The sequence below is a fragment of the Dama dama genome, chromosome 23 (genome assembly GCF_033118175.1).
Source record: "Dama dama isolate Ldn47 chromosome 23, ASM3311817v1, whole genome shotgun sequence".
Classification (NCBI taxonomy): Eukaryota; Metazoa; Chordata; class Mammalia; order Artiodactyla; family Cervidae; genus Dama; species Dama dama.
Window position 1 is genome coordinate 75,944,335 of NC_083703.1, and position 23,360 is coordinate 75,967,694.

The following is a 23,360-nucleotide window of genomic DNA, read 5'->3' on the forward strand; positions in this document are numbered from 1 at the left end:
CAATGCATGAAGGTGAAAAGTGAAAGTGACGTCGCTCAGTCGTGTCTGACTTTTCGCGACCCCATGGACTGCAGCCTACCAGGATCCTCTGTCAATGGGATTTTCCAGGCAAGAGTACTGTAGTGGGATTCCATCGCCTTCTCCGATGAGAAACAATAAGTAATAGGAAAGCCTGAACTCTCAGACTATAACTTTTTCTACCTGTACCTTTGCTTTCTAAGATTCTTATATTGTAAAGCAATAATAATGTCAGTAGCTACCACTTATTGAACACTGGATACATGTGTCAGAATCTGAGTATTTTAAATGTTTTATGTAATTTTTATAATTCTCACAATGCCTTAGGGTGAGACCCTCAACTGGACAGGCTGTTCTATATCCAGAGTTAATTTTTACTACCTTCTTGTTTTCTGCTTACTTGAAATTTGTCATTTTATGCCAGAGCTCTCTACCATATTATACATGATTTCATCCTTTCTGGGCAGGCTAGTTCCCTCACATGTAGGAGCCAGAGGTTCTTCTCTGTGTTTGGCAGAATTCCAAACATCATTCCTGGAACAGAAAACTGAAGACATTTGGTGTTTTATAGCATGATATTAAGTCATAAGTGTGTGTGTTTTAAATTCCAGAAACTGTAGTAGCTGTGTTGGCGTCTTTTAATTATATTTTAACCTCTTGAGTCCAAGAGATTTATGTCAGTACCATAGATTATTTGATGGCAGAGTTAGTCTTATCTTTCAATAGTGCTTTCCTTTCTTTTCACTTGTGCTTATAACCAAAAAGATAATCTTCTGTATAGTAGGAGAATATCTTCTTCAGATAGTTTCTCAAATGTTACAAGCTTTTATGTAAAACCTTTTTTAATTTTTTGACTGGGCCATGCGGCTTGTGGATATTCCCCAATCAGGGATTGAACCCAGGCTGTGGATGTGAAAGCCCGGAGCCTCACCCCAGGCCACCAGGGAACTCGTGTAAAACCTCATGTATTGGTAAGTGGCTTTTAGGTGTTTGACCTCTTCTTGGAGATCTCTGAGCATCTGTATGTATTTACTTGAATGTATTTTTTTCTACCCTCATTCATGAACAAAATTTTCTGTGTCTGCTATGTGTTAAGCACTGGCTGAAACAATGCAGAGATATGGACTCTGCCTTCAAAAGTTAGAAGGGCAATAAGAGAGGCAGTTACCAGGTAAAAAGCAAAATAGGGATGTTCCCAGTTGTTAGTTAACCAAGCTTACTGGAGGGGAGTGTATAACCTAATATGGGATTGGTAGCATAGGCTGAAACAGACAAAGTTGAAGCTTCTGGGTAAACTTTCAGGAGGAGCTGTTATATGGTGTAAATTGAAGGTGAGTGACAGAATCAAGATTGCCAGGAGATAACACATAGACCCATCTCAAAACTCATTACTGGGCACTCCATTGCTCTCCAAAGAGAAGAAATCAAATTCCACGCACCAGAACACTGACGCAAGCTTCCCTAACCAGGAAACCTTGACAAGCCAATCGTCTAACCCCACCCACGGGGCAAATCCTCCACAATAAAAAGGAACCACAGACCTCCAGAATACAGAAAGCCCACTCCAGACACAGCAATCTAAACAAGATGAAGAGGCAAAGAAATACCCAACAGGTAAAGGAACATGAAAAATGCCCACCAAGTCAAACAAAAGAGGAGGAGATAGGGAATCTACCTGAAAAAGAATTTAGAATAATGATAATAAAAATGATCCAAAATCTTGAAAACAAAATGGAGTTACAGATAAATAGCCTGGAGACAAAGATTGAAAAGATACAAGAAATGTTTAATAAAGACCTAGAAGAAATAAAAAAGAGTCAATTAAAAATGAATAATGCAATGAATGAGATCAAAAACACTTTGGAGGGAACCAAGAGTAGAATAACGGAAGCAGAAGATAGGCTAAGTGAGATAGAAGATAAAATGGTGGAAATAAATGAAGCAGAGAGGAAAAAAGAAAAAAGGATCAAAAGAAACGAGGACAACCTCAGGGACCTCTGGGACAATGTGAAACGCCCCAACATTCGAATCATAGGAGTTCCAGAAGAAGAAGACAAAAAGAAAGGCCATGAGAAAAGACTCGAGGAGATAATAGCTGAAAACTTCCCTAAAATGGGGAAGGAAATAGCCACCCAAGTCCAAGAAGCCCAGAGAGTCCCAAACAGGATAAACCCAAGGCGAAACACCCCAAGACACATATTAATCAAATTAACAAAGATCAAACACAAAGAACAAATATTAAAAGCAACAAGGGAGAAACAACAAATAACACACAAAGTGATCCCCATAAGGATAACAGCTGATCTATCAATAGAAACCCTCCAGGCCAGAAGGGAATGGCAGGACGTACTGAAAGTAATGAAAGAGAATAACCTACAACCTAGATTACTGTATCCAGCAAGGATCTCATTCAGATATGAAGGAGAATTCAAAAGCTTTACAGATAAGCAAAAGCTGAGAGAATTCAGCACCACCAAACCAGCTCTTCAACAAATGCTAAAGGATCTTCTCTAGACAGGAAATGCAGAAAGGTTGTATAAACGTGAACCCAAAACAACAAAGTAAATGGCAACCGGGACCACACCTATCAATAATTACCCTAAATGTAAATGGGTTGAATGCCCCAACCAAAAGAAAAAGATTGGCTGAATGGATACAAAAACAAGACCCCTATATATGCTGTCTACAAGAGACCCACCTCAAAGCAAGAGACACATACAGACTAAAAGTGAAGGGCTGGAAAAAAATATTTCATGCAAACGGAGACCAAAAGAAAGCAGGAGTCGCAATACTCATATCAGATAAAATAGACTTTCAAATAAAGGATGTGAAAAGAGACAAAGAAGGACACTATATAATGATCAAAGGATCAATCCAAGAAGAAGATATAACAATTATAAATATATATGCACCCAACATAGGAGCACTGCAATATGTGCGGCAAACACTAACGAGTATGAAAGAGGAAATTAATAGTAACACAATAATAGTGGGAGACTTTAATACCCCACTCACAACTATGGATAGATCAACTAAACAGAAAATTAACAAGGAAACACAAACCTTAAATGACACAATGGACCAGCTAGACCTAATTGATATCTATAGGACATTTCACCCCCAAACAATCAACTTCACCTTTTTCTCAAGTGCACACGGAACCTTCTCCAGAATAGATCACATCCTGGGCCATAAATCTGGTCTTGGAAAATTCAAAAAAATTGAGATCATTCCAGTCATCTTTTCTGACCACAGTGCAGTAAGATTAGATCTCAATTACAGGAAAAAAATTGTTAAAAATTCAAACATATGGAGGCTAAGTAACACGCTTCTGAATAACCAACAAATCATAGAAGAAATCAAAAAAGAAATCAAAATATGTATAGAAATGAATGAAAATGAAAACACAACAACCCAAAACCTATGGGACACTGTAAAAGCAGTGCCAAGGGGAAGGTTCATAGCATTACAGGCTTACATCAAGAAACAAGAAAAAAACCAAATAAATAACCTAACTCTACACCTAAAGCAACTAGAGAAGGAAGAAATGAAGAACCCCAGGGTTAGCAGAAGGAAAGAAATCTTAAAAATCAGGGCAGAAATAAATGCAAAAGAAACTAAAGAGACCATAGCAAAAATCAACAAAGCTAAAAGCTGGTTTTTTGAAAAAATAAACAAAATTGACAAGCCATTAGCAAGACTCATTAAGAAACAAAGAGAGAAGAACCAAATTAACAAAATTAGAAATGAAAATGGAGAGATCACAACAGACAACACTGAAATACAAAGGATCATAAGAGACTACTACCAGCAGCTCTATGCCAATAAAATGGACAACTTGGATGAAATGGACAAATTCTTAGAAAAGTATAACTTTCCAAAACTGAACCAGGAAGAAATAGAAGATCTTAACAGACCCATCACAAGCAAGGAAATCGAAACTGTCATCAAAAATCTTCCAGCAAACAAAAGCCCAGGACCAGATGGCTTCACAGCTGAATTCTACCAAAAATTTAGAGAAGAGCTAACACCTATCTTACTCAAACTCTTCCAGAAAATTGCAGAGGAAGGTAAGCTTCCAAACTCATTCTATGAGGCCACCATCACCCTAATTCCAAAACCAGACAAAGATGTCACAAAAAAAGAAAACTACAGGCCAATATCACTGATGAACATAGATGCAAAAATCCTTAACAAAATTCTAGCAAACAGAATCCAACAACATATTAAAAAAATCATACACCATGACCAAGTGGGCTTTATCCCAGGAATGCAAGGATTCTTTAATATCTGCAAATCAATCAATGTAATACACCACATTAACAAATTGAAAGATAAAAACCATATGATTCTCTCAATAGATGCAGAGAAAGCCTTTGACAAAATTCAACACTCATTTATGATTAAAACTCTCCAAAAAGCAGGAATAGAAGGAACATACCTCAACATAATAAAAGCTATATATGACAAACCCACAGCAAGCATCACCCTCAATGGTGAAAAATTGAAAGCATTTCCCCTGAAATCAGGAACAAGACAAGGGTGCCCACTCTCACCACTACTATTCAACATAGTGTTGGAAGTTCTGGCCACAGCAATCAGAGCAGAAAAAGAAGTAAAAGGAATCCAGATAGGAAAAGAAGAAGTGAAACTCTCACTGTTTGCAGATGACATGATCCTCTACATAGAAAACCCTAAAAACTCTACCAGAAACTTACTAGAGCTAATCAATGAATATAGTAAAGTTGCAGGATATAAAATTAACACACAGAAATCCCTTGCATTCCTATATACTAACAATGAAAAAACAGAAAGAGAAATTAAAGAAACAATACCATTCACCATTGCAACAAAAAGAATAAAATACTTAGGAGTATATCTACCTAAAGAAACAAAAGACCTATACATAGAAAACTATAAAACACTGATGAAAGAAATCAAAGAGGACACAAACAGATGGAGAAACATACCGTGTTCATGGATTGGAAGAATCAATATTGTCAAAATGGCTATTCTACCCAAAGCAATCTATAGATTGAACGCAATCCCTATCAAGTTACCAACGGTATTTTTCACAGAACTAGACCAAAGAACTTCACAATTTGTATGGAAATACAAAAAACCTCGAATAGCCAAAGTAATCTTGAGAAAGAAGAATGGAACTGGAGGAATCAACCTGCCTGACTTCAGACTCTACTACAAAGCCACAGTCATCAAGACAGTATGGTACTGGCACAAAGACAGAAATATAGATCAATGGAACAGAATAGAAAGCCCAGAGATAAATCCACGGACCTATGGACACCTTATCTTTGACAAAGGAGGCAAGGATATACAATGGAAAAAAGACAACCTCTTTAACAAGTGGTGCTGGGAAAACTGGTCAACCACTTGTAAAAGAATGAAACTAGAACACTTTCTAACACCATACACAAAAATAAACTCAAAATGGATTAAAGATCTAAATGTAAGACCAGAAACTATAAAACTCCTAGAGGAGAACATAGGCAAAACACTCTCCGACATAAATCACAGCAAGATCCTCTATGACCCACCTCCCAGAATACTGGAAATAAAAGCAAAACTAAACAAATGGGACCTAATGAAACTTAAAAGCTTTTGCACTACAAAGGAAACTATAAGTAAGGTGAAAAGACAGCCCTCAGATTGGGAGAAAATCATAGCAAAGGAAGAAACAGACAAAGGATTAATCTCAAAAATATACAAGCAACTCCTGAAGCTCAATTCCAGAAAAATAAATGACCCAATCAAAAAATGGGCCAAAGAACTAAACAGACATTTCTCCAAAGAAGACATACAGATGGCTAACAAACACATGAAAAGATGCTCAACATCACTCATTATTAGAGAAATGCAAATCAAAACCACAATGAGGTACCATTACACGCCAGTTAGGATGGCTGCTATCCAAAAGTCTACAAGCAATAAATGCTGGAGAGGGTGTGGAGAAAAGGGAACCCTCTTACACTGTTGGTGGGAATGCAAACTAGTACAGCCGCTATGGAAAACAGTGTGGAGATTTCTTAAAAAACTGGAAATAGAACTGCCATATGACCCAGCAATCCCACTTCTGGGCATACACACTGAGGAAACCAGATCTGAAAGAGACACGTGCACCCCAATGTTCATCGCAGCACTGTTTATAATAGCCAGGACATGGAAGCAACCTAGATGCCCATCAGCAGATGAATGGATAAGGAAGCTGTGGTACATATACACCGTGGAATATTACTCAGCCATTAAAAGGAATTCATTTGAATCCGTTCTAATGAGATGGATGAAACTGGAGCCCATTATACAGAGTGAAGTAAGCCAGAAAGATAAAGAACATTACAGCATACTAACACATATATATGGAATTTAGAAAGATGGTAACGATAACCCTATATGCAAAACAGAAAAAGAGGCACAGAAGTACAGAACAGACTTTTGAACTCTGTGGGAGAAGGTGAGGGTGGGATATTTCAAAAGAACAGCATGTATACTATCTATGGTGAAACAGATCAGCAGCCCAGGTGGGATGCATGAGACAAGTGCTCGGACCTGGTGCACTGGGAAGACCCAGAGGAATCGGGTGGAGAGGGAGGTGGGAGGGGGGATTGGGATGGGGAATACGTGTAACTCTATGGCTGATTCATATCAATGTATGACAAAAAAAAAAAAAAAAGATTGCCAGGAGAAATATCAATAACCTCAGATATGCAGATGACATCACCCTTATGGCAGAAAGCAAAGAAGAACTAAAGAGCCTCTTGATGCAAGTGAAAGAGGAGAGTGAAAAATTTGACTTAAAACTCAGCATTCAAAAAACTAAGATCGTGGCATCTGGTCCCATCACTTTTTGGCAAATAGATGGGGAGACAGTGGAAACAGTGAGAGACTTTTATTTTTTTGGGCTCCAAAATCGCTGCAGATGGTGACTGCAGTCATGAAATTAAAAGATGCTTCCTCCTTGGAAGTAAAGCTATAACCAACCTAGACAACATATTAAAAAGCAGAGACATTACTTTGCAGACAAAGATCCGTCTAGTCACAGCTGTGGGTTTTTCCAGTAGTCATGTACGAACATGAGAGTTGGACTATAAAGAAAGCTGAGAGCCGAAGAATTGATGCTTTTGAACTGTGGTGTTGGAGAAGACTCTTGAGAGTCCCTTGGACTGCGAGGAGATCCAGCCAGTCCATACTAAAGAAATCAGTCCTGAATATTCATTGGAAGGACTGATGCTGAAGCTGAAACTCCAATACTTTGACCACCTGATGTGAAGAATTGACTCACTGGAAAAGACTCTGATGCTGGGAAAGATCGAAGGCAGGAGGAGAAGGGGACGACAGAGATGAGATGATTGGATGACATCACCGACTGAAAGGACATGAGTTTGAGTAAACTCCGGGAGTTGGTGATAGACAAGGAGGCCTGGTGTGCTGTAGTCCATGGGGTCGCAGTCCGACCCGATTGAGCTACTGAACTGACACGTCAGTAGAATAGCACTCTAGCTGGGAGCAGCTTGGTCAAAAAGACCTGGAGTAGTTGGGTTATTCTCCGGGAAACGGTAAGTTATTTAGTGTGGCTGGATCCTATAATACAAGGAGAAATCTTTAGAATAAAGGTAGACTTTTAGAGTAATCCAGGGGAAACATGCTACTTGAACTGCTAAAGGGTAGTCGTAATGAGGTTAGAAGCTAATGGATAGATTTCAGACATACTAAAAACTATATTGATACCGTGGAATGAAGGAGGTGAACGGGACATGAACTTTTAAGAGCATCTTTTGTCTTGGAGTTTCTGGTTTGCTCACAGTAGGCATTTAGTAGCCATTTATTGAGTAATAAGATAGGTAATTTTGGTGATCAGAGTTTATAAGTCTAACATACTCCTTTTCTCAGTTTTGTGTGTTTTTGGACACCTGAGTATTGTCGTTACGGGATGTAGTAGTGGGATTTTCACATAAATATGCATAAAAAGCTGTTGAAAGACAGCATATCAGATTTTTTCCTTATATTTCTCTCTAAGATCACAAAGTGGCAGACGTCATGATAGAATTCTGAGATGTCCTTAATTCAGGTGTCTTTTTGTGGTTACCTCATAGGATACTTTGTTGAGGCCACATAGCATAATTAATTAAATGATATTGGTTTCATACAAGCCCTTTTGAAGGCTTTATTTAGTATTTTGTTGATGTAGTCACTCGATCATATCTGACTTTTTGTGACCCCATGGACTGTAGCCGGCCAGGCTCTTTGGGAGTTTTCCAGGCATGAATACTGGAGTGGGTTGACATTTCCTTCCCCATGGATCTTCCCAACCCAGGGATGGAACCCTCTTCTGCACTGGCAGGAGGATTCTTTACCACTGAGACACCTGGGTATTACTTTGTTCAAAAGATAAATTAAATTTCAACTTTAACTTAACATTATTGGTGTATTTTGAGAAATGAATTCCATTTCATTTGACAAAAATTAGTTGTGACTTTCAAAAATAATTGTGGAGCAGATTAAGAATCGTAGAGGGCAAGTAGGCAGGATGAGAAAAGGATGGAAGGTGTTCTTCACATTGGGCTTCGTGAGATCTAAAAGAGATTTGCTCTAGTTTTCTGCTTCTCAAAAGTGTACTCTGCTTTTCTGCAGTATTTGTATCATCTGGGTGATGTTAGAAGGCCTGTCTATCCCAGGCCTGCTGAGGTGTAATCTCTGGGTGTGACACCCAGGAATTGTCAGCGCCTCTCCCCACAGGTGATTCTGTTTCTTAAAGTTTGAGAAGCACTGTTCCAGACAGTAGGAAAGGAGGATTGACTCAGTGTGTTCCCTCTTTTTAGGAGTTTATTAACTCCTATGTGCTGAAGCTTATGCCCTAAGGCATACTGTTTTAAACAGTCAGGTTTCCTCTGTAGTAGTGATTCTCAAACTTCAGAGTGTATCAGAATCACTTGAACACTTAAATTACAGATTGCCAGGTCCCACCTTCAGATAAGAACTATACAAAAAAGATATCTTCACAACCCAGGTAATCATGATGGTGTGATCGAGTGAGACAGACATCCTGGAATGTGAAGTCAGGTGGGCCTTAGGAAGCATCGCTATGAGCAAAGCTAGTGAAGGTGATGGAATTCCAGCTGAGCTGTTTCAAATCCTACAAGATGATGCTGTGAAAGTGCTGCACTCAATATGCCAGCAAATTTGGAAAACACAGCAGTGGCCACAGGACTGGAACAGGCCAGTTTTCATTCCAGTCCCAAGGAAAGGCAATGTCAAAGAATGTTCAAACTACCGCATAATTGGCTCACTTCACATGCTAGCTAAGTAATGCTCAGAATTCCCCAAGTGAGGCTTCACAGTACGTGAACAGAGAACTTCCAGATGTTCAAACTGGATTTAGAAAAGGCAGAGGAACCAGAGGTCAAATTGCCAACATCTGTTGGATCATAGAAAAAGCAAGAGAGTTTCAGAAAACATCTACTTCTGCTTCATTGACCCGCCAAAGCCTTTGATTTTGTAGATCACAACAAACTGGAAAATTCTGTGGAAAAAGAGATGGGAATACCTGCCTAAACTGTGGAAAAAAGATAGGAATACCCGCCACCTTACCTGCCTCCTGAGAAATATGTATGCAGGCCAAGAAGCAACAGTTAGAACTGGACATGGAACAATGGACTGGTTTCAAATTGGGAAAGGAGTACATCAAGGCTCTATATTGTCTCCCTGCTTATTTAACTTCTATGCAGAGTACATCATGCGAAATGCTGGGCTGGATGAAGCACAATCTGGAATTAAGATTGCTGGGGAAAATGTCAATAACCTCAGATATGCAGATGACACCACTCTTATGGCAGAAACAAAGAGGAACTAAAGAGCCTTTTGATAAAAGTGAAAAAGCTGGCTTAAATCTCAACATTCAAAATGCGAAGTTCATGTCTTCCGGTCCCATCACTTCATGGCAAATAGATGGGGAAACAGTGACAGATTTTATTTTCTCAGGCTCCAAAATCACTGCAGATGGTGACTGCAGCCATGAAATTAAAAGATGCTTGCTCCCTGGAAGAAAAGCTCTGACAAACCCAGATAGCATATTAAAAAGCAGAGACATTACTTTGCCAACAAATATCTGTCTAATCACACCCATGATTTTTCTAGTAGTCATGTATGGATGTGAGAGTTGGACCATAAAGAAAGCTGAGCATAGAAGAATTGATGCTTTTGAACTGTGGTGTTGGAGAAGACTCTTGAGAGTCCCTTGGACTGCAAGGAGATCCAGCCAGTCCATCCTAAAGAAGATCAGTCCTGGATGTTCATTGGAAGGACTGATGTTGAAGCTGAAACTCCAATACTTTGGCCACCTGATGTGAAGAGCTGACTCATTTGAAAAGACCCTGATGCTGGGAAAGTGAGGGCAGGAGGAGAAGGGAACGACAGAGGATGAGATGGTTGGATGGCATCACCGATTCAATGGACATTGGTTTGGGTGGACTCCGGGAGTTGGTGATGGACAGGGAGGCCCAGCGTGCTGCGGTTCATAGGGTTGCAAAGAGTCAGACACGACTGAGTGACTGAACTGCTACTTAATAGACCTCAAAAAAGAAAAAAAATATGTTTGGAGGAGCTTTTCATTAGAAAGTCAGGTAAACTTTCTTGACAAGGCAAAAGCTGTTGGCACAATATATTCAGCTTGATATGTTATAGGCATTTGGTAAATGATTTTGGTGGAGAAAATTTTAAAAGTTTTTTTAACAAAGCACATGATATTGTGAAGATTTAGGACAATTGTATGAAAATTTTAAAGAAAAATCTTCCCTAATGAAACTTAAGTTTAAATTTGTTATTTAAATTTATTGTTGAACTAACATGTTTGGGTTGTGACCCAGAGATTGCATTAAGTCTTCACTGAAAAATTTTCATTTTACTTTTCCTTGGGAACCTTGGGTATCATTATAGAAGTGAGGGTATATAAAGAAGTTCTACCGCCTTATTTTTGAAAGTTTTATACAACTCAATTATTAAAAAACCCGTATTTCAGAACATGATTCTTTGTTAGATATCCACTTGGTAAAGTAGCATATTTCTTTATGGTTCTCATGATTTAAAATAAGGCTAATTTTAAAAATACTTTTAGATTTACGGAAAAATTGAGCAGATAGTACAGAGTTCTCATGTTTCTCCACCTCTGTTCCTCCCTGCCCCCACCTTGTTTCCCCTGTTATTGCTGTTCAGTTGCTCAGTCGTGCCTGACTCTTCGCATCCCCATGGACTGCAACATGCCAGGCTTCCTTGTCCTTCATCATCTCCTGGAGTTTGCTCAAACTCACGTCCATTGAGTTGGTGATGCCGTCCAACCATCTCATCCTTTTTGTCCCCTTCACCTCCTGCCTTCAATCTTTCCCAGTTTCTGGGTCTTTTCAGTGAGTCAGCTCTTTGCGTCAGTTGGCCAAAGTATTGGAGCTTCAGCTTGTTTCCCATTAGCATTTTGCATTAATGTGGTATGTGGTTCAGTTCAGTTCAGCTGCACAGTCATGTCCGACTCTTTGTGACCCCATGGACTGCAGCACGCTGGGCTTCCCTGTCCATCACAAACTCCCGGAATTTACGCACACTCATGTCCATTGATTTGGTGATGCCATCCAATCGTCTCATCTCTGTCTTCCCCTTCTCCTGCCTTCAATCTTTCCCAGCATCAGGGTCTTTTCAAATGAGTCAGTTCTTCACATCAGGTGGCTAGAGTATTGGAGTTTCAGTCTTTCTAGTGAATATTCAGGACTGATTTCCTTTAGGATGGACTGGTTGGTTCTCCTTGCAATCCAAGGGACTCTCAAGAGTCTTCTCCAAGAGCACAGCTCAAAAACATCAAATCTTCGGCGCTCAGCTTACTTTATAGTCCAACTCTTATATCCATACATGACTACTGGAAAAACCATAGCTTTGACTAGATGGACATTTGTCTGCAAAGTAATGTCTCTGCTTTTTAATATGCTGTCTAGGTTGTTCATAACTTTCCTTCCAAGGAGCAACTGTCTTTTAATTTCATGGCTGCAGACATGATCTGCAGTGATTTTGGAGCCCAAGAAAATAAAGCCTGTCACTGTTTCCACTGTTTCCCCATCTATTTGCCGTGAAGTGATGGGACCAGATGCCATCATCTTAGTTTTTTAAATGCTGAGTTTTAAGCCAACTTTTTCACTCTCCTCTTTCACTTTCATCAAGAGGCTCTTTAGTTCTTCACTTTCTGCCATAACGGTGGTGTCATCTGCATATCTGAGGTTACTGATATTTCTCCCGGCAATCTTGATTCCAGCTTGTGCTTTGTCCAGCCCAGTGTTTTTCATGATGTACTCTGCATATAAGTTAAATAAGCACGGTGACAACATACAGCCTTGACGTACTCCTTTTCCTATTTGGAACCAATCTATTGTTCAGTGTCCAGTTCTAACTGTTGTTCCCTGACCTGCATACAGGTTTCTCAAGAGGCAGGTCAGGTGGTCTGTTATTCCCATCTCTTTCAGAATTTTCCAGTTTGTTGTGATCCACACAGTCAAAGGCTTTGGCATAGTCAATAAAGCAGAAGTAGATGATTTTTCTGGAACACTCTTGCTTTTTCTATGATCTGGCAGATGTTGGCAATTTGATCTCTGGTTCCTCTGCCTTTTTTAAAGCCAGCTTGAACGTCTGGAAGTTCACGGTTCACATACTGTTGAAGGTGGCTTGGAGAATTTTGAGCATTACTTTACTAGCGTGTAAGATGAGTGCAATTGTGCGGTAGTTTGAGCATTCTTTGGCATTGCCTTTCTTTGGGATTGGAATGAAAACTGACCTTTTCGAGTCCTGTGGCCACTGCTGAGTTTTTCAAGTTTGCTGGAATATTGAATGCAGCACTTTCAGAGCATCATCTCTTAGGATTTGAAATAGCTGAACTGGAATTCCATCACCTCTACTAGCTTTGTTCGTAGTGATTCTTCCTAAGCCCCATTTGACTTAGCATTCCAGAATATCTGGGTCTAGGTGAGATAATCACAGCATCGTGATTATCTGGGTCATGAAGATCTTTTTTGCATAGTTCTTTTGTGTATTCTTGCCACCTCTTCTTAATATCTTCTGCTTCTGTTAAGTCCATAACATTTCTGTCCTTTATTGTATCCATCTTTGCATGAAATGTCCCCTTGGTATCTCTGATTTTCTTGACGAGATCTCTAGTCTTTCCCATTCTATTGTTTTCCTCTATTTCTTTGCATTGATCTCTGAGGGAGGCCTTCTTATCTCTCCTTGCTATTCTGTGGAACTCTACATTCAAATGGTATATCTTTCCTTTTTTCCTTTGCCTTTTGCTTCTCTTCTGTTCACAGCAATTTGTAAGGCCTCCTCAGACAACCATTTGGCCTTCTTGCATTTCTTTTACTTGGGGATGATCTTTGTCCCTGCCTCCTGTACAGTGTCACGAACCTTCGTCCAGAGTTCTTTAGACACTTTGTCTATCAGTTCTAATCCCTTGAATCTATTTCTCACTTCCACTGTATAATCATAAGGGATTTGACTTAGGTCATACCTGAATGGTCTAGTGGTTTTCCCTACTTTTTGAATTTAAGTCTGAATTTGGCAATAAGGAGTTCATGGTCTGAGCCACAGTCAGCTCCTGGTCTTGTTTTTGCTGACTGTATAGAGCTTCTCCATCTTTGGCTGCAAAGAATATGATCAATCTGATTTTAGTGTTGACCATCTGGTGATGTCCACGTGTAGAATCTTCTCTTGTATTGTTGGAAGAGGGTGTTTGCTATGACCAGTGCGTTCTCTTGCAAAACTCTATTAGCCTTTGCCCTGCTTCATCTGTACTCCAAGGCCAAATTTGCCTGTTACTCCAGGTATTTCTTGACTTCCTACTTTTGCATTCCAGTCTCCTATGATGAAAAGGACATCTTTTTTGGGTGTTAGTTCTAGAAGGTCTTGTAGGTCTTCATAGAACTGTTCAACTTCAGCTTCTTCAGTGTTACTGGTTGGGGCGTAGACTTGGGTTACCGTGATATTGAATGGTTTGCTTTGGAAACGAACAGAGATCATTCTGTCATTTTTGAAATTGCATCCAAGTATTACATTTTGGGCTCTCTTGTTGACTATGATGGCTACTCCATTTCTTTTAAGGGATTCTTGCCAACCGTAGTAGGTAAAATGGTCATTTGAATTAAATTCACCCATTCCAGTCCATTTTAGTTCGCTGATTCCTAAAATGTCCTCGTTCACTCTTGTCATCTCCTGTTTGAGCACTTCCAATTTGCCTTGATTCATGGACCTAACATTTCAGGTTCCTAGGCAATATTTCTCTTCACAGCATCGGACTTTTCTTCCATCACCAGTCACATCTACAACTGGGTGGTGTTTTGCTTTGGCTCTGTCTCTTCATTCTTTATGGAGCTATTTCTCCACTCTTCTCCAGTAGCATATTGGGCACCTACTGACCTGGGGAGTTCATCTTTCTGTGGTACGTGGTACATTTGTCATAATTAATATACCAATGTTATATTAACTAAGATCCATAGTTTATAATAAGATTACTTTGTGTTTATAGTTCTTTTTGTAGGTTTTGACAAAGGCATAGTGTCATGTATCCACTGTTACAGTATTATACAGAATAGTTTTACCTCTGAAGGTTACCTGCGCTTCACTTATTCATCTTCCTTGCCTTCTCTTCAACCCATGGTTGCTATAGTTTTGGCTTTTGCAGAATGTCATATAGTTGGAATCATATAGTATATAGCCATTTCAGACTGGCTTCTTTGACTTACCAATGTGTATTTATGGTTCCTGCATGTCTTTTTTGGCTTGATTGTTCACTTTTTTTTATTGCTGAATAATATTCCGTTGTACACTGCAGTCTCTCCATTCACCTATTGAAGAACATCTCGATTCCTCTCAATTTTGGGCAGTTATAAATAAAGCAGCTATAAATATTTTTGTGTAGGTTTTTTATGAATATATTTTTGAGTCAATTTGGTATTTAAATATCTAGGAGTATGATTGTTGGATAATATAGTAAGACATTGTTTAGCTTTGTAAGAAAGTGCCAACTGTTTTCTAAGGTGGCTGTACCATTTTTGCATTCCCCTAGCAATGAGGGTTCCTTTTGCTCCATATTCTCATCAGCATTTGTTACTGTCAGTTTTTTAGATTTTATCCATTTTAGTAGATGTGTGGTGGTATCTTGTTGTTTTAATTTGTAATACCTCAAAGATAGGACGTTGAGCATCTTTTCGTATGCTTATTTGCCATCTGTTTATCTTCCTTGGGACTTCCCCGGTGTCTCAGACAGTAAAGAATCTGCCTGCAATGTGGGAGACCTGGATTCTTTAGTGAGCTATTTAGATCTTTTGCCATTTAAAAATTGTGTTGTCTTCATATATTAGTTGTTTCTTACTGTTAACTGTTATTTAAGAGTCCTTTGTATATTTTTGAATACAGGTCCTTTATCTGATAAATGTTTTGCAAATATTTTCTCCGTCTGTGATTTCTCTTCAGTTTTTTGTTTAAATTGGTAAAGGAGAAAGGGGGCTTGATATCTAACTTACCCCAAGTATTAAGCATATGTATCTAGGTAGACATGTTCTCATACTTGAAAGGAATCATATGTTGCCTGCAATTTTTTTTAAGTTGTTTCATGGACATCTTTTTAGGTGATTATTTTCATATATCTGTGTTTGTTTCAGTGGCTACATAATTACCATTTTTGAGTGTCCTTTCTTTAGTCATTAATTCATTAATTCTACAAATACAGTAAGCACCTGTCATGCGTCAGTTACTGGGGACAAAGCATGCTAGAATCTCTCCTCAAAGAGCTTCCATCAAATTAGAGTTCCGTATTCCTCTATTTATCTCTCCTTCTTTTTTTTGCTCTTTTATACAATGTTATATTAAATATCCTTGTATACAGATCTTTTATATCTTGATACACTTGTGCTATGTTTCTAATTATGGGCCTACTGAACCTAAAGGATGCTTGCTTAAAATTACTGATTTTTGCCAATTGGTAAAAATGATTTTCTTTTATTGTTTTTATTTTACAGTTCCCTAATCCTTGGAAGAATTGTGCTTGTTTTACTATGTTTTATTGACCATTTGTATGACAGTGAACTGCCTATTTTGATTTTTTGCCCATTTTCCCTCTTATGTTGTCTTTTCTTACTGATTTGTGAGAGCTCCTGTATGTTGTGGGTTTTTATTCCTTGTCTGTTTATACACTGCAGATATTTTCTCCCAGTCTTTTTTACGTTTTATTTTTTATTTCTTCTTAATTTGAGACTTAACCTAGAAGTTGCATGATTAAGACTCCCTGGGTGCCCTTCACTCACATTCTTCAAATGTTAGTGTTTTAGTATATTTGTTTTCTCCTTTCATTAAAAAAAAAAAAATAGTATCATGAATTCCTTGGCGATCCAGTGGTTAGGACTCCATGCTTCCAATGCTGAAGTGCGGGTCAGGAACTAAGATCCTACTGAAACCGTGTACCTCTGATTGGGAGTTGAACCCATGGTTTTTAGATTAGAATCATTCATCTGGTGTCTGGACTTGCTGAGGCTTAGGTTCTTTGTGTCTCAGTGCAGGAGGAATTTGGCAAGAGGCAAAGTGATGGTCTAGAGTTGTTTATTAATACAGGATGCTTATGAGCGACGCAAGCTGACAGGTGAGGGGTTCTGCCCTGATGGCTACATGTTTATAATCAAAGGAAAGAAGGGGGGAAAAGACCACCTTCTTTCTCATTCTTTGAGTAGGTGTTAGGCTTACATCAAGAGCTCCTCCTCCATATTGGGCAGAAGAGTGACCTTCTGAGGTCAAGCTAGTACTGCCACAGTGCTTAATCAAATCAGCGGAGGGGTGGTAACAGTTTTCTTTCATTTAATGATCTGGGACTGTATCTCCTGCTTTATACATAAGCAAGCCTGCTTCATTCCACAATGTTTCTTGAGCCATCATTAACTTAGAGTGGTCTGCCAAAGTTCCCTAGGCTTCCCTCTCTATCTGTAATCTCCTACTGGGACTTCTACAACTACCTGTGTAACTATTTTATTCTGTTGCTATCACCACAACCATAACAACCTTACCTATCCCCAGCAACAACCGTTAAGGCACAAAGCTTGTTTAAAAAAAAAAAAAAATTAACCCTCAGATATTAAAATGCTTTTGTGTATTCAACTTCTCTTTTTCAAGCAGTGTGGTAAGTGTATTTAATCTTTTCTTAAACAGTTCAGGACGTTAGGAACATTATTAATTCTTTTTTTGGCTGTGTGTGACACGTTTTGTACCTCTTGAATTGAACAGGAATGGTTCTCATTAGGTTGAATGAGTCTAGGCCAGTTCTAAGAGTTTTTGTTTGCCTTACTTAAATTCAAAAAAATTTTTTTCCCATTTTCCTTCACTATCTTTTGCCTGCCAGTTAGCTGTACTTTCTTGTTAATAAATACTTTATTGCTTATAATAGTCTCTAATTTGCTGTGAAGTAGGGAAGCCAGATACATGCAGTATTCTAAGAAGCTGGATCTAAATAACAAATGCATTCAAGTATGAGGCCATGGGAGTCTCCCTTAATCAGTGGATGGACTGTATGTTTTTTCCACTAAGAGACATGGCTTTTCCTGACAATGATGGTGGCAGTAAGGATCTCAGACATTCCTAACTGCCCCTGGAGATAGGTAGGGTGAGAGATGTTATCCTTAATTTATAGAGGAAGTAATGGATGGTGGCGGTAATGTTGTTATTAGGAGAGATGGGATTTGAATCTGTTTTTTTCGTCTAAATCTATTGAATAAGCATTGTTTTTAGTAATACTTCTTTGTCCTGTCTATTACTAATAATACTTTCTAGAAAGTTATGTTGTGTCCTGGCTTTAAGTACCGTTCTCTCATGGATTTTTATGAAACCTAAATTTTAAATTGAAATAGGTTACTGGCACAGAATTTTCAAGTTCCCGTTGGCCTATGGCGTGGGTTCCAGACTAGAAGTGGGAAGAAGATTGAGTCTTTTGGACTTAATCTTTCGTTATCATTAATAATTGCTAATTTCATGGGAATTCTGTGGTGGTCCAGTGGTTAGGATTCTGAGCATTTGCTGCTAAGGGCCTGGGTTAATCACTGGTTGGGGAACTAAGGTCCTGCATGCTGTGCACTGTGGGTCTCCCCCCCACTCTGAATAAATGTCGTTATCTGTTAGACTATTATATACAGTCCTGTCTGTGCTCTGCCTGGAGCTCTCTGCATGGGTGGTTCCTTTCAGCTCTCAGATTAAACGTTGCATCTTCAGAGCCCTTTCCTGACCTGAAATTACTTCTCCCTATGTCTCCCTCTTCTGTATCGTATCACCCTGTTTATTTCCTTTATGGCGCTTAATCACTTTCTGGAAATGCCTTTTGGAAATATCTTGTGTGTTGTTATATCCAGTAAAATGCTAACTCTGTGATTTTTATCCTTTGTCCATCTTTAGGGTTTATTTTATCTCATAGGCAAGTGCTTCGGTCTGTTTGAACTCTTCTGAGCAGCGTCCTGTGTCCAGGAATGAGGCATTTTGCGTTAAGGGCTTCTGTGAGGGTCTTCTGTCTTGTTTACCTCTGTATCCGCAGAACCTGGAGTAGCAGTCTTACAGAATATAATTTCAGCAAACATTGTGAAGTGAATGTACTGACAGCATATTAGCCTTTTTCACTTGAGAGGTACGGTTGAGGCTTATCGTCTAATGTGCTTTTCAGAGAATAAGCATATGGCATAGCTATATTATTTGATGTGGTTCAGTCGCTGAGTCCTATCCAACTCTGACCCCATGAACGGCAGCCTGTCAGGCTCCTCTGCCCATTCCAGGCAAGAATACTGGAATGGGTTGCCATTTCCTTCTTCAGGGTATCTTTCTGACCCCCGGGATCGAATCATCTCCTATTGGCAGCCCAGCTACATTATTACTGATTAATAATATCATTTTGTATGGTATATGTATTTTTTAAACAAAATTTTCAGTTACCAGATAGCCAGTCCGTCCAGTTTGAAGCCATAGAAAACATTTGAATTAAAAAAACAAAAACAGAAAACCCTTGTTCTGTGAATCTTAGAGTGTGATTCTCAGACTTATGTCTGTGAACCACTTTGACAGAGCAAGGAGACATGCACCCTGGTATCTTGTTTGTTTTAATAGTCAACGTTTCTTTTTAGGTTCCATTTTTGACACAGAAGCTGCATTAGTATGGGAGGAGAACCAGACCACTGACTGCTGTCCCCCGTTTAGTCAGTCTTATTTTCCAAATGCAGAGTGCTTTGGGTACTCGGATAAAACCAGGGGAGAAGAATGATTTGGTTGGTGATGCCAGGAAAACTGCACCTTCCATGCCTGGATTGGTTTGTGACAAGCAGCTTGCTACCTACTGTTTAACTCTGTGCTTTGTTCTGAGTTATTTTTGGAGTAACTTATGTGATGGAAAGAAATAATATAGAGGATAGGAGAAATTGAGGAAAAATTTATTTCCCTGTCCTGGGGAGAAGGTATATAAATAGCTAATTTACTCTGTGTTCATTTTTAGACTTTGTTCTATCACAAAGGCATGTGATTAGGTCTCAGTGAATTCTTCTGAATGCCTTCCTTTGCCAGGCCCAGCTACTAGATTATCTTGATTCAAGACTACTCACAATATTTTTTTGCTTGGTTGCCTTCCTTTTTCTAAGATGATTTGAAAAAGCCCTTTACGTATACAGAATACTCTGTGCCAATTAAATAATAGCTTTTTCTTGCCAGTCATTGAAAGGTAAAACACTTAAAACAGCATCAATTTGTTTGAACTTGTGCATGTAATATTTTATTTTTTATTTTTGTTGTTGAAGTTAGAATGAAAGGATGGGGAGCATAAGGGAGGGAAAAATTATATTCTCAAGTTATGTAGAAAATAGAAATATAATGGCTTTGAACATGTTGACAATTAAAAAAAGGACCAGGTTTTATGTTTATTATATAAGCATTAAAAGCATGTTGCTGATGATATCTCTCTGGAGTATCTTGGTTCAGGCATATCTTCCATTTGGTGGGTAAGAAAAATTAGACACACAAAGTCAGTGTAATTTTTCCAGTTACATATAGAGAAAACAATTAGCAGTGTGTAGATTTCCTTGACTCTGCCTATATTTTACCCAGTTGAAATGTATATGGAACTCAGGACAGGTGATGTACTTTGTATAGTTCCCCAGCTGTACACAGTAATGGCTCAGTTAAATTTTGCTGTTTTTCTTCAGGGAGAAGTTTTGTTCTGGTTGCTGATGACGTATATATTGATGACGTTTTTGAGCATGGACATAATATTTGTGTTCATGTTGATAAGAAAATTGAATTGGATTTCAGTACAAAACTTTGGTAAACATTTTGCGATACAGGCTTTTGTGTTTTGGGTTTCTGCTTTTATGATGTTTAGGCCACCGTTGGTTTTAGATAAGAGAAATTTGAATCTCTTGATTCTATTTTCTTCCAGGGCTGTATCTGCCTTTGCAGGCGTTTTGCATAGCAAGTACAGGTCGTATTGTATTGAATGCTAAGTTTACTTCAGTGTTTAGTATTAGATGATTTGTATAGTATATGTACTGGGGATGTCTTTGTAATTTTGACATGAGTATAGTATTATATATTGATTAAATTTCTGTTTTTAAATATTAAGGAGTGTGGATATTTTAATCTTTACATGCCAAGAATTCTGGGATCTCCTTGTTTCCATCCTTTAATTGCTGCTGGTGGAGGTAGAAGCCCTTCTCAGTGTTAATAAATGCCATCACCCATTCCCTTCCCCCAGCTTTACACTGGAGCCTCGTTTGCCTGCAGCTGCAATGGTAGGCATCTTTCAGGAAGTGACCTTGGCTTGTATTAATCAAATTCAGAACACACAAAAAGCTTCTTGCTAACATGCTGACTTGATGTAAAATTTTATCGCATCCATTTTCTTTCAGAATGAGGCCATCTTGTAAAAAGAAGATACACAGAAGACTCCTCCAATTTAATACATTAAAAAAGCTTCTGTAAACCATGTTTAAAAAAAAACAACAACAACCTAGATTTTAGAAGTAAAGACTACTAGTGGCCAAATGTGCATAAACCTAAATCATGAAGGTTTGGGAGTTGTTACTAGAAAATTAACTTGTTTTAATGCTGAATAAAAAGAAAGTCCTGTATGTTAGCATCAAGCTTATTTACTATTTAGCTACATTAAATACAATTTAGTATTATATTTAATATATTATTTATATTAAAATATTAAAAATTAAGCTATATATTTAATATATAGCTACATTAAATTATTGTGGAAAATTTATACACTATGAATTTATTTTGGTGCCCTTTAGTAAACATGTATTAAGAGAGATACTTTTTTTTTTTTTTTAAGAGAGATACTTTTGTATACAGTTTATCTTTGGGTGTTCAGAAGTGACTGATCTTACTGTGTTGGTTTGGATAAGAAAACTAATATCCTGCATGGAATCGTTTTCTTATGTAGTGGCAGTACCTACAGGGACTTCTACATATAACAGAAGATTAAGTCAGCAAGACTGCTAAAATTCGACCACCTGTTATATTTATGAGAAATATTTTAACTACAAATTTACACAGTTGCTTCTTTACTATTTAACTGGTCATTATGATAGAGCAGTTAATATAGCTCTCACTTTTATCATGTCAAAGAAATCTAGTTTTTAAATGTAGGATAGTTAATGTTTGTGTTGTAGAGATCTTTATTTTAACCTTATTCAGTGTTATATGTAGAAAATAGTATTTCATGGATTAGTTTGCTAATATTTTCTACATTTGGGAGAAATTTACATTAAAAAAAAACAAAACTTGGAGCTCAGTCGCATCTGTTGCCAAGGGGTTCACTCTTGAGTTTATTTTGTATAGGAGTCACTTGTGTGTACTGAACTGTTTTAGAAAAGAAATACAGAAAAAGAAAGCTTAAACCTTAGGAGCTGTACCTGCATTTTGGTAGATGTACAGTATGAAAAGTACAGGCATGTTGTGTGTATATTAATGATTAGGAGAGGAGATAGAGAACCTATGCAAATAAAAAATTGGGGTTAGATAAATACTTTAATGGCTTCAACATCTGAGTTATTATTTACTGGAAACATAATCAGCATTATCTGTGATTGTATTGTAACTTGTTCTTAGAATTGCAGCCTCATGGAGATAAATCTATCTGTAACCTGCCTAAGTTCACTCTTTGTCTCGATACCAACATTAATAATTGGTTTGTTAGATACTACAGGAGAGTTTCAAGGAAATGACTCGATCATTTTTCTCCACTCAAATACCTGTTTAAAATACATGGTCTTCAATAAAATTGTCACCTTGAACTTAAAATGTTCTTTGCCGCCTCCTCTGCTGCCACCTTCCCAAGCCCCCCATTCCCTACTAAGAAGGAGAAGGGAACGCCTTACGAGGAAAGGAACGCATACAATCCTGGTAGCCAATGAGTTAATGTTCATTTGCAGCCTGAGGGTCAGCGTTCAGTCCCTGTTTCCTGATTGGCTGCTAAAAGGTGAAATTGAAACCACTGTAAACTTTTGACCCTGTAGCAATTCTTGTGGAACGCCTTCCACTGGTGGAGCCCAGAGCTTCAGCTCACCTCTCCACCCAACCCCTCCCACCCCCTTTCCTGTATTTATTTTGTGTGATCGTGCAGCACTGCATGTGGTTTTTCCAGGAGAGGGGGGAGAGGGAAGCAGAACAAGCACCAGCAAGCGGCTGGCTTCTTGCCTGTTTTAGCAACCATGTCATTACTAGCTACAACTCAGCCAGAGATAGGGAGCTTGTTAATAAACTGGTCTGCCAACTGGATTTTTTAGTTTTCTCTTTAATCTCAAGGTAATTTAAAAAATGCAGAATGGTCGTATTTACTGTCATTGTTCATCAGTGGATAGTATCGTAGTGTAAGCAAAATATATGGCACGATTTCCTGAATGTGTTGAGTTAAAAATAGCTTTCATATTCAGCAACCTTTATATACCCCATTAATGTTTCCTATGTCTCTTATGATTTTTACGCAAATGCCTAACGTTTTACAAAAGTTTTTTTTTTTCTTCTTTGCCTTTGTCTTTTGTTATAAAGAAACTCAACTGGCATTTCATTATAACTATGGAGAATAATTGCAGAAATTATCTGTACATTCAAAGTTTGTTAATAACCCCCCTCCCCTTTTCTTTTTCTTGGATGAGGTAATGGTTCTGGATTTGTCTTACATTCACATGTAAATAGTGCTTTACAGTTACCACAGAAATCCTGTGAAAAAGGCGGGGCTATCCTCTTCTCTCGCCTTTAACACTGTTATCAGACTCTGTCTTCATCTTTGG

At 38.3% G+C, this 23,360-nt stretch overlaps 1 protein-coding gene across 5 annotated transcripts in view; it reads left to right on the forward strand.

Moving 5' to 3' along the window:
- Positions 1-23,360, forward strand: part of NCOA3 (nuclear receptor coactivator 3) — a 128,468-nt gene that overhangs the window by 38,389 nt on the left and 66,719 nt on the right. The window lies entirely within an intron of this gene.